This window comes from Telopea speciosissima, chromosome 6, assembly GCF_018873765.1.
Source record: "Telopea speciosissima isolate NSW1024214 ecotype Mountain lineage chromosome 6, Tspe_v1, whole genome shotgun sequence".
Lineage (NCBI taxonomy): Eukaryota > Viridiplantae > Streptophyta > Magnoliopsida > Proteales > Proteaceae > Telopea > Telopea speciosissima.
Window position 1 is genome coordinate 33,594,874 of NC_057921.1, and position 15,070 is coordinate 33,609,943.

General features: G+C 40.0%; 1 long non-coding RNA gene across 1 annotated transcript in view; it reads left to right on the forward strand.

The window, feature by feature from the left end:
* The window catches only part of LOC122663707, a 43,524-nt gene that overhangs the window by 27,029 nt on the left and 1,425 nt on the right, over positions 1 to 15,070 (forward strand). Inside the window, exon 2 of the long non-coding RNA XR_006333210.1 lies at positions 5,921 to 5,989. This is a non-coding gene — a long non-coding RNA (uncharacterized LOC122663707). The remainder of the gene's footprint in view (positions 1 to 5,920; positions 5,990 to 15,070) is intronic.

Genomic DNA, 15,070 nt, shown 5'->3' on the forward strand with positions numbered 1-15,070 from the left:
AGACAGACTTGGATAATATAATTTCAGACTCCATTGGAACTTCTTGAGAACTTGCAAGTTCTTTTCTTTGGTGGTTTAGTGTTTGATTCCTACTCCTGACCTATTTGATCCATCACCCTCTCAAGGATTGCTCCAGTATACCTTATTTTTCGTTAACAATGTTCTCATACATTGGCATATCACTTTAAGTACATTAGAGTTTATCAACTTCCCCTAATCAAAACCTATAGGTTGAGTTTGATTACCAAAGCCTATTGAGTTTATCAAACTTTTGTATACCTTTTTGTTAGAGTTTTTTGATTTGAGACCAGTGTGTTATGTTTTTTTTTTTTTTTTTTTCTGCTAAAGGATCATATATTAAAAAGAAACAGAAATCAAATACAAGACAAAGTAAAACAGGGCAAAAACCAAAAACCCACAAAAAACGCCAATTATTTTCCCCACCTCCGTTATTGCCATCAGCAGGGAGAAACAAAAGGCCAACAAATCAAAAAACAACAAGACCTCAGGCATGAACAAGTCTGAATCTCGGTCTATCCTAAGGATCCAAAGCAAGGTCATCCATAATCAAGGCCGACAAAGAAACCATCACCTAAGAAATTTGAAGAGAAGCCGTAGATTTAACCAAAAAAACAGCAATAGGATTTGCTTCACGGAAGTAATGAGAGATCTTCCACACGATCGAATCCAAATAAGAGAGAAGACCATACCAGCTCTGCCAAAGGAACCAAGAGACAACTTTTTACGAGACGAGCATGAAGACTGCCACCGAGTCACACTCAATCCAAAGGTTTGAAATGTCCTGAGATTTTACAAATTCTAAACCCAGAATTAAAGCATGCAACTCAACCTCAAAATTTGTCACCACTCCCAAACTTTCCCTGAAGGAAAAAATAACCTGAGCATTAGAGTTGCGGAAGACTCCCCCTGCCGTTGATCTACCTGGATTCCCCAGAGATCACCCATCAACATTCAATTTTATACAGCCTGGAGAGGGCCGAGTTAAAAAAATCTCCAATAACCGACCTGGGCCACGGGATCTCAGAGAAATATTTAGGCTTCTCCCAAGCAAAAAATCTTGATAGAAATAGACTAGCAAGGGAGAGCCGAGGAAATTGCTTCTATTTCCTTGCGAATCAGACTCCATACTTGAGCTTGACCGGTATAGTGCCCTTCAAATTTCTATTATTTCTCTCCAGCCAAATAAAATAAGAAATGAGGATTAGGCCACAAACCCACACTTCTTTGAGCAAAACTGATGTTGCCTTTCTCTTCCACCCAAAACTCAACTCCAAAAATGAAGCATGAAGCTACCAGCCAATCTTGAATAAACTCGAAAAGGAAGACCAAAGGAATTGAGTGAAGGGGCACTCACAAAAAATATGGTGAAGAGACTCCTCTGTACGAAAGCAAAAACCACATCTCGAAGGAAGGGGGATGCCAAACTTCTTAACCAGGTCATCAGTGGGAAACTTACCATGATGAATCCTCCAACCAAAAATGAATACCGAGGTTGAAGCAGTTTATTCCAAACCAAAGAAGATCAAGGTGGCTTAGGATTCTTCAAACGGACCACCTCCCAAGCATATTTCGCCGCGAAAACACATGTAGGATTAAGAATCCAGAAACACCTATCTTCTGATGATGAAGGGGGGGGGGGATACTAATCTGCCTCGTCAAAAATCTCATTCAAAAAATTTGACTCCACCTGAGTTAGAATCCAACACTCATGAATAAACTCAACCACTTTGCTTCCAAAGCCCTTGAACACTTCTGGCTCTAAAGAAGACAACTCCACGATGGAAGATGGACCCAACCATTCATCAAACCAGAACCGGATGCGAGAGCCATTGCCCACAACCTATCTCTCATAGCCTAACACCAAGTCCTAAAGACGTTTTATACTAGGTCAAATAGAAGAGGCTTTATAACAGCTTTTTAGAGAGCCATCATGGTTCAAAAACCTGGCTCGCATGAAAGGCCAAATCTTGAATGGCCATGTTTAATTTGCCAAACAAGCTTGCACAGAAGAGCCTTATCACATCTCTCATGCAACATACTCCCAACCCTCTTTAGATTTAGGCTTGCAAACCAAATCGCATTTGACTGTAATTTTTTTCACAGAATCTGCATCCCTTGCCCAAATGAAATTCCCCATCCACCTCTCAAGAGTCTTCCCCAAAGATTCAGGCCACAAATAGATGGAGAAATTATGCACCGGAATACCTGCAATCATTAATTTGACAAACTCCACTCGCCCAACCATTGAGAGTAATCTCCCTTTCCAACTCAAAAGCCGCGTCTTGATTTTATCCAATAAAGGAAGAATATGCTCACCCTTGGCACGGCCCCATAAAATATCCACACTCAAGTACCTGGTAGGCAAGGAGAAAATGGGAATACCAAGATCATTGGAGATTCTATTATGCCTTTGCGTAGGAACATTGCCAAAGAACAACTTGCTTTTCTCCAGATTCACCCTTTGGCCCAAAAAATCCTGCTTCTTGACCAGGAAAGACTTCAGGTTATGAATGTACCTACTAGAAGCATTCATAAAGATAAAAATGTTGTCAGCAAATAAAAGGTGGGTAGGAGTGAAAACCCCTCTTGGACTTGGAAGAGCATTAAACCTACTTTGATTTCCTGTGTTATGACGAGAGAATCCACTATTCAAGTGGAGGAAATGGAATAATTTTTAGAGACCAGATTCGTTCGGTCTGTTTGGTAAGTTTGGAGGGAAATATGTCCCAGAAACCCTTATGCATGCTCTTACGGAGCTCGAGTCGTCGTTCTTGTCACTTTCTAGGGATGAGGAATTCCAGGTTGTTCATTCGCATTTTCCCATTTTCCCTTTTCTTTCTGGTTATTATGCCATTTGGTTGTTTATAAGCACTGATTTCAATCAATCGAATTTCATTGTGGTTCTTTATTTTAATTTCTATTGCTCTCTTAATTCACTTTTAGAAAGAACTAGATGGAATTTTGAGGGACTATGTTGGGCGGGAAAGCCCTCCCTACTTTGTCGAGCGGCTCACAGAGCACTATAAACGTCCTAATGGTGAAAGGCCTCACATATACCTGAAGAGGGAAGATCTCAATCACACAGGAGTGGCAGCTTTTATTTGATGTCCTGGATAAATTTGGATTTCATGCCAAGTGTGTTAATTGGATCCATCAAATTCTTGCTTTTATAAGACTTTCTATTTTGATCAGTGATGGCGCTGTTGGATTCTTTGGAGTGGAGAGGGGTTTGTGTGAAGGTGATCCGATCTCTATGTTATTCATATTGGTAGAGGAGGTGCTTTGCCAGGGGCTTCAAGATCTCTGACGGAATGGTCTTCTAAAAGGCATTCAAGGTCCGAGAAAGGTATTCACTCTTTCGCATTTTTTTTTTGTTGATGATCTATTCATTTTTATGAATGTTGAGTTAAGAGTGGTTAAGAACTTGAAGGATTTCCTTGACAAATACCAAGTTTATTCTAGACAAGTTTTCAACTTGGATAAAAGTAAACTTTATCTGGGTTCAATCCCGATGGCAAGGAAAATTCGAATCAAGGAGTTACTTCGAATTCTAGAATGCACATTTCCCACATGTTACTTGGGTGTTCAGATCTTCCAAAGTTGGGTTAAACATGATTTTATTCTTCCTTTGGTTGAGAAAATTAAAGATCGGCTAGCTGGGTGGAAGGGTCATTTTTTATCAATAACGGGGAGAGTTGAGTTGGTTAAGTCTATTTTATGCAATATTTTGCTACATAACTTCTCTATTTATCTTTGACCATCGTCTAATATTGCCGTTATGGAAAGGTGGATTTGTAATTTGATTTGGAGTGGGGCTGTGATGACTTCAAAGACCATCACAGTCAAATGGGACACACTCTACAAACCAAGGTAGGAAGGAGGATTGGGGATTCGTCATTTAAGGGACATCAATCTAGCTTTACTGATGAAATTGGAGTGGTTCATTAAATCTGAAAATTTTGTTTTTGCGACTTTCTTGAGAGGCTGATTTCTTTCTAATGATGGGTGTCTAAGGAAGCTAAACTCTTCTTCGATTCTTCCAAGGTTGAGAAAGTTCTAGTCGTTTGTAGGAGAATCAGAGCATTGGATTATTGGGGATGGATCATCCATTAAATTTTGTTATGACCACTAGCTGGGGGTAACAGAATAGTGGATCTGTTAGCTAATGAAGTTCAAATTTCTCGCCGTTTGACAAGTTCAGTTTCAGACTTTATTGAAGATGAGCGTTGGTGATTACCAATGGTTTCTCTCTCCCCCAACATTTGGCCACACTTGCATTTGCATGTGTAAGTTTACGCATTTGGTCATTCATTTCCCCCTCATTTTCTATCCATATTTTAAAAAACGAAACAATGATTTGTATCATGAAACCTTAAACCATATCAAATTTCTTCATTGACTTCACTAGTTGTGTTGCAGATTGTCTTGTCCAAATTATAGATTCAAACAACTAGACGATGTGCAATGATGTGCATATGATAACATTGTATGTAGTTTTTTTTTTCTTCATGAAGATCGATGATAGATACCATTGTATTTGCCCATAGAGTTAAGTTATGCCAAACAATTACATGTAGCCTTCTTAGACAATTTGCCAATCTATCCAATGGTAAGAATGACCTAATCAACAGCCTATGTGCCAGCGATACGTCTAAAATGTTGTCTTAGACTATCGGTCTAGGGTTTGCACACAAAAAATGACTATCTATCTAGGGTCCCATTCTAATGCATGCCACCAAAAAACTATAAGTGGGCTGGGTTGGAGCAGGAATAGAACCGAAAATTAGATTCTTAAATAGAGAGAGACCAGCTGGGTCAGGTTCTCGTATGAGAACCATTCTTGTATGGCTTTAGTCGCCCACATGGAATTCAAGAGAGAGTAAATTCTATCTGGGCAGCTAAGAAGAACCATTCTCATATGAAAACCTGAGTTGTCCCCATAAAAGGATTATAAAAGAAAACTCTCAACCGTTCAGTGGTTCAAGTAGGACAGTGGGGTATAATGAGACCGAATCATGTCCTTGTACAAGTACCATCCAAGGCCCTCCAAGGCCCTCCAAGGCCATTTACATGTAATAAGTCTGAAAGAGTTGAAATTAGTTATTTCACACTGAAACAGATTCTCCAATTTGGAGAATATATAGAGTTTACATGAGAAGACCAGCTCACTGGACTTATACAAGATAAGTTTACATGCAATATTGAGGCAATATTGAATTTTTAAAAATACAAAAATTCAAAACTTGCAATCCAAAGAATGAATTCACTGATTATAAATCAATATCCCATGTGAAAAATGGAGAATATGAGAGAAAGAGTGTTCCTCTTGTGGATCCCACAATGGATTCACATGATCCGCTCTCGTATATACTAACCAAAAAAATTGAAAAGGTAAAACAGTGATGTCCACGTGCAAGAAGCCATGGTAAGCTTTGACCTTTTGCACCGCTTGAGTAGGAACAAAGTTTGGCCATGGCCTGTATTCCCAGCCAAGTAGCCAAGAGCCCATCGTAAGTCTGGCGCCTGTGAAGAAGGGGATCACTTTCAGAGACTATAAAAATTTCCTCTCCTTCCCATTGGTTTTTTGCATCATCAAAGTAAAAGCTCATATAAATTTTGAATCTCAAACTTTCTCAGTTGCTGCCTTTGTGGAGTAAAGTGTGAGGATAAACCAATCAAAGAAAGATGGCTGACAATTCCCAATCTACGAACCTCAGCTACCAAGCCGGGGAGACCAAGGCCCATGCTCAGGTAAAATCAACCAATTGTATTTTAATGTTTCACTTTGCATATATTCATGATGCATGTATTGAAACCCCCATGCAATGCATGATGAATATGCATGTATGCATGCATGAGCTGGTCGATGAGAGGATTCTTAATTTCTTGGTGCGTGCAGATGAACAAGGACCAGATGATGGATAAGGCAGCCAACGCTGTCAATTCTGCCAAGCAATCATGTCAAGAGGTTCAATCCTTTTTTCCCTCCCTACCCAATTCTTATTTTCCCCATGAAACTCAATAATCTCAATCCAACCCTCTGATAATTAAGGGCCAGATCTATCTAGGACCCACTAATTGAATGGCTAAGATTTGCTCTCAATATATTTTATTTTAATTGTCCATGTTAGTGACTTACAGCTAAATTTGTTTACCGACTGGTCAGCAAATGAAAGCCAAGGCAGAAGGATCTACCGATGCAGTCAAGAACGCAATGGGCATGAATAAATGAAAATGATAAATTTAATTTCCTTTTTCATGTTTTAATGGAAGAAGAGCTGATTATTGTAATTGTTTTTTAACAATGGAGAGTGCGTGCTCCCAAAGAGGTGTAGCTGTAAGAACGAACCTCAATCAATAAGTTTTCTTAGTAGCATGCAACAGATTTTTTTTATAGGTTTTTCTCTCTCAATATTTAAAGGGTTTTTTGGCTTATACTCAGCGACAATCAGCTAATTTGATGAATTCTTACACTTGCACTGAACTGCTCTTGATTCTTTAAGGCAGCAAATGTTTCAGACATAATTTTAAAAACCAGATTAGACATATCCAACCCACAAAGTTTCAAGTTCGGGTTTCATTTTTTTTTTTTGCTAAAGATGAGCATTGTATTGATTATGTGAAATGTAAAAGAATCATGTTACAAGGATAGATAAACAAACAAACAAAACTGAAACTTAGGTGATGTTAGAAAAACTCTGTTTGAAGAAGGAAACTTCAAACTGCTTTGAACGCGATCTCGCTATCTTAAAGGAGATATTTGTCCCACACGGCAAATTCACCTTCAGGAATCAACAAAGCAATAAATATAAACCACAGAACTCCACTTAGAGATACTGAATTGCAAGAGAGAGAGATAATTCGTTTGAACACAGGACTTCTATTTTATAGAAGTGGAGCACCTCTTCTGAATAGACACATCTATTCATTTTGTATCCATTAGATCGATTGTCAGCCGATCTAACGGTCCAGATTAAACCAGAGATGAACCTGTTCACAACAGTCATATCCTATCAGACGTGACCGTAGGATCTTCTAATCCGACGGATCTGATCATTTCAAAAAATCAAGTGCTAAGTGCGTGCGTACGCCACTAACGCCTCTACAGCCCACTGCCCACGCTGCGCGTGTGTGGACGGCTACGCCGTCCTCGCATATACACCGTAGAATGTCGCCCTTTTTCGATTTAATTCAAGAGATAAAGAAGGTAATATAATAAATACCATTTATAACTCTTGTAGTTTTCCGATGTGAGACTAAAGCACTTTTCCCAAAATAACAAATTATTTATCTAATCTCTCATTTATTACAATCTATCTAACAGGTGAGAGCTAAGAGCTCTCAACCTAGTTCACAATAAGCCGTCCTTGCTATTTGAAGCAGTGCAGTAATATTCTAAGAGAATCTGTAATAAGGACGCTCGGATGCTTCCCAGCAGATGGCATGAGCTAGGAAACTTGGTGGAGAGCTCTAGAAGTTGGTTGTTTGTTTTTTTGCTGGAAACAAACAGCTAGAAACTAACTAGAAACTGGGAGCCGTTTACATATTCGAGCAGCTGTTTTAGCTTAAGCAAGTTCAACCGGCTAGTCCAGTCCACTTTTTAGAAGAAAAAACAAAAAAATAAAAATAAAAAAAATCCATTCAATCTTTTTTGTTTTGAAAAAATCCATTCAATCAGTAATAATACATTTAAGCATCCCCCAAAAAAAAAATTTTTGATAGTTGTAGACACCATTATTTTTGGTAGCCGCCTAAAAGCATTAGATCGTATGCTACAAAGGAATTTAGGGGAATTTATGGGTTCTTTATTTTTGGACTCATGGTGTTGTGTGGCAGTTTTTATAGAATTTCACAATACATATGTTGTCATTGTTGACAAGAGTATAGGTGCTTTATGTGTTGGGATGTGCTGAAGATGTCAGAGATGTGTTGGGGATATTTTCGGATGTATTTGGGTTGTGTCGTGATGTGTTAGTCATGTGTTCAGATATCAGTTGAGTGTTTCAGCATGGTTCAGAATGTGTCAGATGAGTTTAGGGTATTTCAGGATGTGCTCACATGTGTATGGCATGTACATCATGCATGGTGATGCCCATGATGCATGTGAGATGGGTAAGGCATGTATCTGATGCATGGTTGATGTGGAATGATGGTTTTCATGATCATGGTAAACTGAACATGATTACGTGAAAGATGCATGGGTTTATATGTGATGTGATGGCCATGGACCATAAGATGTATGATGTGTTGCTATGTTTGGAAAAATAAAATTTGGATCAAAAGACTGAAAGCTATTTAGTTATTAAAAGAAATCAGTATAGGAGTAAATCCTAGCCCGAAAAGAGGAAGATACAAGAAAAGGAGGGTGATCCCCACCAAACAAAAAAAAAAAAAATTCTAAGACAGATTTGCTAGATTATGAGCCTCCCTATTGGAAGAACGAGGAATAAAACTAAAACAAACAAAATCAAAAGAAGTAACTAAAGAAAGCAAGTAATCAATAACTGTTCTAGATGCCCAATCTACAGGGCTAGAAACACCATTACAAGCCTTAATTGAAGACAGAGACATCACTGAAGATAGCCACAAATTTAATTCCTAAAACTTGGGCGAGCATAAGGCTATGTCTCACTACTTCAGCCTCCATTAGTGTGGATGAACCATAGCTAGTTTTGCACCTTGCCCCAAAGAAAATTCCCAACAAATTTTTAATGATAACACCTCGGCTCCCCTTGCATGTGAAAGAAGACCACGCCCCATTAGTGAAGATAACAAAGCAATCACTGGGAGTAATCACATTATCAAAGCCCAAAGCAGTCAAAGGAATGGCCTGAGTTACTTCAGCTATACATAGATGACCTTCAGCAACAGAGCATATAATTTACCAACAGCTACCTAGTCAGTTGGTGAGCTGTGGTGCGCTTCATGCCCATGCTCACCAGGAGCTCTCGAGTTCAATTCTCCTGGCTGGTACCTTCCTCCCTCCCTATTCCCCCCTATTAAAAAAAAAAAAAAAACCCAGAGCCTGTAGTTTTAGTAGCTTTGCCAAGTCTGCCAAGATATAGATGACCATAATATATGAAAATCCTACAAATTTGGAACAGACTTAAACTTTACAAAGAGAAAGTTCAGCCAATCCTTGAAGCACTCACCCATTTTTTTTTTTGCTAAAGATCAGCAAGGAATATATACCAAACCATAGAAGCAAAGGGGCAGAAGAGAAGAGCTTGAGTGATGGTCTTCGGCCTCCTCCCTATTACAAACTGGGCAGAGAGCATTAGTGGCCAAGTGTCTATCACATAACAGTTTTTTAACAGCAATGGAGTTAGACCAATAGCGCCAGAAAAAAAAATTAGTTTGGGACAATCTGTAAACTCCACAAACGGGACCAAAAAGAAGTAGAAGATGTGGATGCAATTGACATGTTAAATAATGCAGTAAAGTATGTCGATTTAATAGATAACAAGCTTGATGTTAGACACCTCTCAATTCCTTTACTCCATAAGCTGGCTCGTGCTACTACAGAGGTCCACTGGTGTCACCCTCCTAAGGGATGGGTGAAGCTTAACGTTGATGGTAGCTCATTAGGAAACCCTGGCAGAGCAGGAGTGGGTGGGGTCTTTTGGAATGTCCAGGCGGTCTCTATCTTTGCATTTAGTATTTTTCTTGGAACGACCTCCAATTATGTGGCAAAATTTTGGGCTATTTTCCACGGTCTTCTAAGGGCAAAGGAATTGGGAATTACTCGATTATGGATTGAATGTGACTCAGAAGCAGTGTCCAGGGCTTTTCAGTGAGGATCTATCCCTTGGTTTGTTAGGCAGCAGTGGATTGGTTTGCTCCCATTCGTTCAGTCCATTTCTCAGAAAATCACTCATTGTTATCGGGAAGCTAATCCAATTACAGGCCATCTTGCTAAGACTGCTGCTAAAAGAGGTGATTCAGTGTGGCAGTGGATTGGTTTGCTCCCATTCGTTCAGTCCATTTCTTAGAAAATCACTCATTGTTATCGGGAAGCTAATCCAATTACAGACCATCTTGCTAAGGCTGTTGCTAAAAGAGGTGATTCAGTGTGTGTGGTGTCTGATTTTTCTTTGGTGGTTAATGCTTTCTTGTTGGAGGATGCTCTAGGGAGAACTCGATTAAGATTTGAGTAGTGGGGGGGTTGCCTCTTTCTTTTTTTTTTTTGGGAAAGTTCGTGAGGCCCTTTCTTTGTTTTTGGTAATCGTCTGGGTATGCCTAGACGTTAAATAGTTGGTTTTTTTTTTATCAATATATTCTTTGCTGACCTGGAGCAAAAAATCTCTACGGGACAAAGTGTAGACGCTGAATTTTGCCATCCTCCTGTGATGATGACAATAGGACATAGATAAACATCAGCATCTCTCTCAAAGAGGGTTCTTGCACTTAATTGCACCCAAGCCATATCATCCTCATGTCCCTAAAAATGATTCAAAAACTCTTTTTTCCAAATGTTGAAGGAGATAATGTTCACCTTCCCTGACCATGGCTTTTTTTATGAACTATAAAGGGTGAAAAACCTTTACAAAAATGCCAAAGTTTGGGCCAAGGTGGAGGGGGTTGTCCATGGCACTGCAGTCTCCTGACTGCGACACTATGACACTCTAACCGCAATGCCACAATTTTCCCTCGTAGTGTCGCAAATAGAGGGGACCACATCGTGGACGTCAGAATTTTGACACAGTCGCGGTGTCGTGAGGTTTTTATACCACGGCGCCATGGTTGACCAGGGGACCCCTCTAAATAAGGGTGTCCCCCCATTTGAAGGGGAGAAGAGAGGAGACCCCAACCTTGAGGAAGCGTGTTCTCTACCATGTTTTTTTGGTTTTTGGTGTCAAAAATCCCTTTCTGGGCCTTCTTCGAAACCCCTATTCATATTGATTCGAAGCCCACACTCCTGTTTCCTTGTCCGTAATGCAAGTCACTTGAAACCCCACTTTTTCACCATTCTTGACCAGATTTAAGCCCATTTTCAGCTGTTATTCTGCCTAAAGTCTAAGTAACAAAAAACCCGTTTTCAGCCGTTACTCTGCCCGAAGTTTGAGTAGCGAAAAATCTCATTTTTAGTTGATACTCTGCCTGAAGTCTAAGTAATGAAAACCCCATTTGCAACTATTACTCTGCCTAAAGTCTGAGTAGCAAAATTCCCTTTTACAGTCGTTACTCTGCCCGAAATCCGAATAATCCAAATCCATTTGACATAATCGTTACTCTGTCCGACAAGAGAGAGGCAAGCCGATTGTTCGTCTCCACCTGAGCCATGGGACATTATATATTATGTATTTGGTATATTTTTCTTTATTTCTTTTATTTCGTGTTAGATATCTATCTCTTTCTTTCTTTTTATTTCTAGTATGATATAGATCATTAAAGTAGCTTGCTTTTGTGCAAAATGTTTGAAAGAGACATCTTTGGCTCGATCCAAAATCTGCAAGAAATATTTTAAGACTTCAAAAGGCCAAGGAGAATGGGATGGAGTTGGAAGAAGTCCAGGTAGCGTTGTGTTGGAGCACCAAATGTCTTTCAGCTTCAAACTTCTCAAGGCAGCATAGTCTGAACCATTGAGGATCCCACTCACCTCTGGTTCCAATTCATGATTGTTTTTAATCTGTCCTGCAGTCAACAAAATGAATTTGCCATCTAGCAAAATGCCAAATGCCCATCCAGAATATCTTGTCTCTAGAATCAAACCTTGCACATAACAAAACAAGAAAGTCTAGAATAGGTAAATCAAGCCTAGAAAGATTAGACATAGCCACATCAGTAGATAAAATTGCATCCAAATTAGAGAAAGGGGGACTAATATTAAGGTCCATCATCCATTGTTCTATCCTCCGCACAACAACGAGAAGATTAGGCTGAACAGAACTAAAGACAGAATTGTTTCTAATATCCCAAATAAAATAGCAAGTAATGATAAAAACAGTGAAAAACCAAATGAGAGAGGGCTTATCAAGGTTGCGGCTTAGGAGGGTAGAAATGCCGAAATGTCGTCTTAGAGATGGGAATGATATGAATTCTTTCCTCAAACCCAAAGGACCAGCTGCCCAGATATGTTTAACTCAGTCACAAGAGAGGAAGATATGCCAGAGGGTCTCATTACAAGTTCCACAGAAAGCACAAATGGGGTCGACCTGAGTCCATTTTGAAACAGTATCCTTAATCGGAATCCCTGCATTTAATACACGCTAGAAAAAAATTTTAAACTTAGGATGAAGATTGAGTTTCCAAAAAAAATTCCACGAAGTGACACAAGAAAAATCATCAATCAAGGTATAAGAAAGAACATTTGCCACTTTTTTTGTGCTGAAATGGCCATCTTTACCAAGAGTGCGCCACCAAGAGTCACTAGAGTCAAAGCATGGAATGTTGAGGATATTGGGTAGGTAAGAAGGGATAGCATTCCTAATTAACTCCTCATTCCATTGGTCATTAGAAAGAAATAAGCTGAACTTTTCAGGAAAAGCTCTTTGGGACTCACTCTGTTTGATGGTGAAGGTTGGAATGGATGGGATCCAGGGATCGGTCCAGAAATAGGTATCACAACCATTCCTAATTTTTCTAAAGCAAAAGGACTGAAGGGGAGCAATGATTTTGGCAATACTATTCCGAGACCACGATCCATTTTTCAATCTCATACTAGGGTCAAAGAGATAGGTGCAGGGAAAATATCTAGCTTCCAAGACCCTAGCCCAAAGAGAATGTCTTTCAGTCAATAACCTCCACCCCAAACGAAGAAAAAGAGCATGGTTTTGAATACGAGCAGGTCGAAATCCTAAACCACCCATAGGGGTAGGGCACACATTTTCTTCTAAGAAATAAGAGAGTTTTTCTTTTTTTTTTCTCAATACCACCACACAAAAATTTATAACTAATGGAATCCATTTTCTTGCAAATAGATTTAGAAAAGTAAAAGCAACTCATGAGATAAGCAGGTAAAGAACCTAACATAATTTTTGATGAGCACACTACGCCCTACAAAAGAGGAAAAAGTTAGATTTCCAAGAGAAAAGTCTCACATTAACTGCCCATAGAATTGAGATACATAAAAAATATTACATATAACCTTCTTATACGATCCTAATCCATCCAATGGCAAGAATGACCTAATCAGCAACCAGAGATGGTCTAGGAATGCTGTCTTAGACTATCTGTCTAGGGTTCCACTTTATAAGTAGGCTGGTGTTATGATCTTGCATAAGATCATGAACAGGAAAGGGAAAATAGGGAAAGACTGCTTCGAGGCACAATTACCTCCTAGAGATAGAGACAAAGAAGAGAGTTTTTCATTAATCTTTCATATCCCTTACATGGACTATTCGTCCCTATTTAACCATCATCCTCTAACTACCCAATTTGCTAACAAATTTACCCATTTTCCCATCTTCCTTAACATAATACCACCTAACTAGTCTACTTTTAATCTCTTAATTCTACATTCATAACATTCCACGGCCCTTCAAAACAACCTTGTCTTCAAGATTGATGCGAGAAGTCCATCTACCTCACAAAGCAATATAAGAAAAAATGAGAATTGAGTCCACAAACAAATATGAAGCGACACCCTTGGAATGAGCTTGGTCAATCCATTTGTCCCAACCACCATCAGACCCGGCTGCAAATACTGAGATGTTCTCATCAGACGATCAGATGAACCACAAGCCAAGCATAGGCTTAGGTCATGAGGAGCCCACGCAATGGAGTTGACAGGTACCTTGAGATCATTAAAATAAAAAAACATGGGCTGGAGTCCACTCATTTTGGATACCCACCATATTGACCAAATTGATAAGAGTCTCTTTCTTCTTCTATAATGGCTCCCAACGCAACCCTCATTCCTCAATTGCTCTCTAAGAAGATGGGTTTGCCCCAAATTTCCCAATTTTACAGCCAAAATGGAGCAATTGACGGGCACAGGGAGAGCATACGGTTGCACGTGACCAACAGAAAGAACAGAGACGATGTAATCGTTGATCTCATCCACACAATGTCCATACCCAGCTACAGCTTTAACAAAATCAAGAGCTTGTCGCAACTGCTGATTCAGTGGATGAAAGTTCAATTGGGTCAAGATCGTCGCCGGAGAAGAACTAAAATCACTCTTCCATCGTAAGAACAAGAAGCAAGGATGGAACCAAACTTGAGATTTTTATTTTTTTATTTTTTTATCGTCGCAATTCTCGGTTCTGTAAACCGGAACAGAGAACAGGTCGGATTGGGTATTCACTAAGATGGAATTGGGATTTTTTTTTTCCTTGGTCATCGTTTCTGGTTCTCTTCTGTAGCAATGGTTTCTACAGATGTTGAGGTCCGATGCATCGTGGTGGTTGGATATCACAGCGGTGGCATAGTCTTGGTTTGTTTGGAGTCGCACTTATGTATTCCACAGCCGTTGATTTGAATTGGAGTTCAAATAGGAATTTGGAGCTTGGACGGCCGTGACTGTCCTCTCGCACTCCCGTTGAAGGTGGGGCCTCTGGTGGTGGTCGAGGGGTCCAGTCCCCTGCTCTCCCTGTCGCACACGTATGGTGGAGGAGGGTGCCAAGATTGAATGTTGAGGGTAGAAGCTTTTGTGAGACGGCGCTGCAAGCGAATCCTAGAGCGATCGACGGTGGCCATGGTGGAATGGACAGAAAAGCCAAGAAATCTGTGAAATCTTGGTGCAAGAATGGTGTCGCAGCACCAGTATCATTCCAATATGCACCGGAAATGGGTTTCTTGCAATGGGTTTGGGCCATTGCCCCTGGATCGGCAAGATCGAGTTTGAAAACTCCATCACTTTTCGCAACCAACGAAGCCTGCAACGAAACTTCCACAGTGGTTATGCGATCATTGGCTGCAGTCTTCTCTGGTACAGCCTCCTCATCCTTTAGGTGGTTTGCGCCATTCTTAGTCTTGACTGGCTGAACACCAACGGCAGTGGTGACTGAAATTTCTGCAGAAGCAACGACAACTACAGGGGTGGATGACAACACAACCATGCCAGTGGAAGAGATATCTGCCACGGATGCTCCAGATAGAGCCAAGT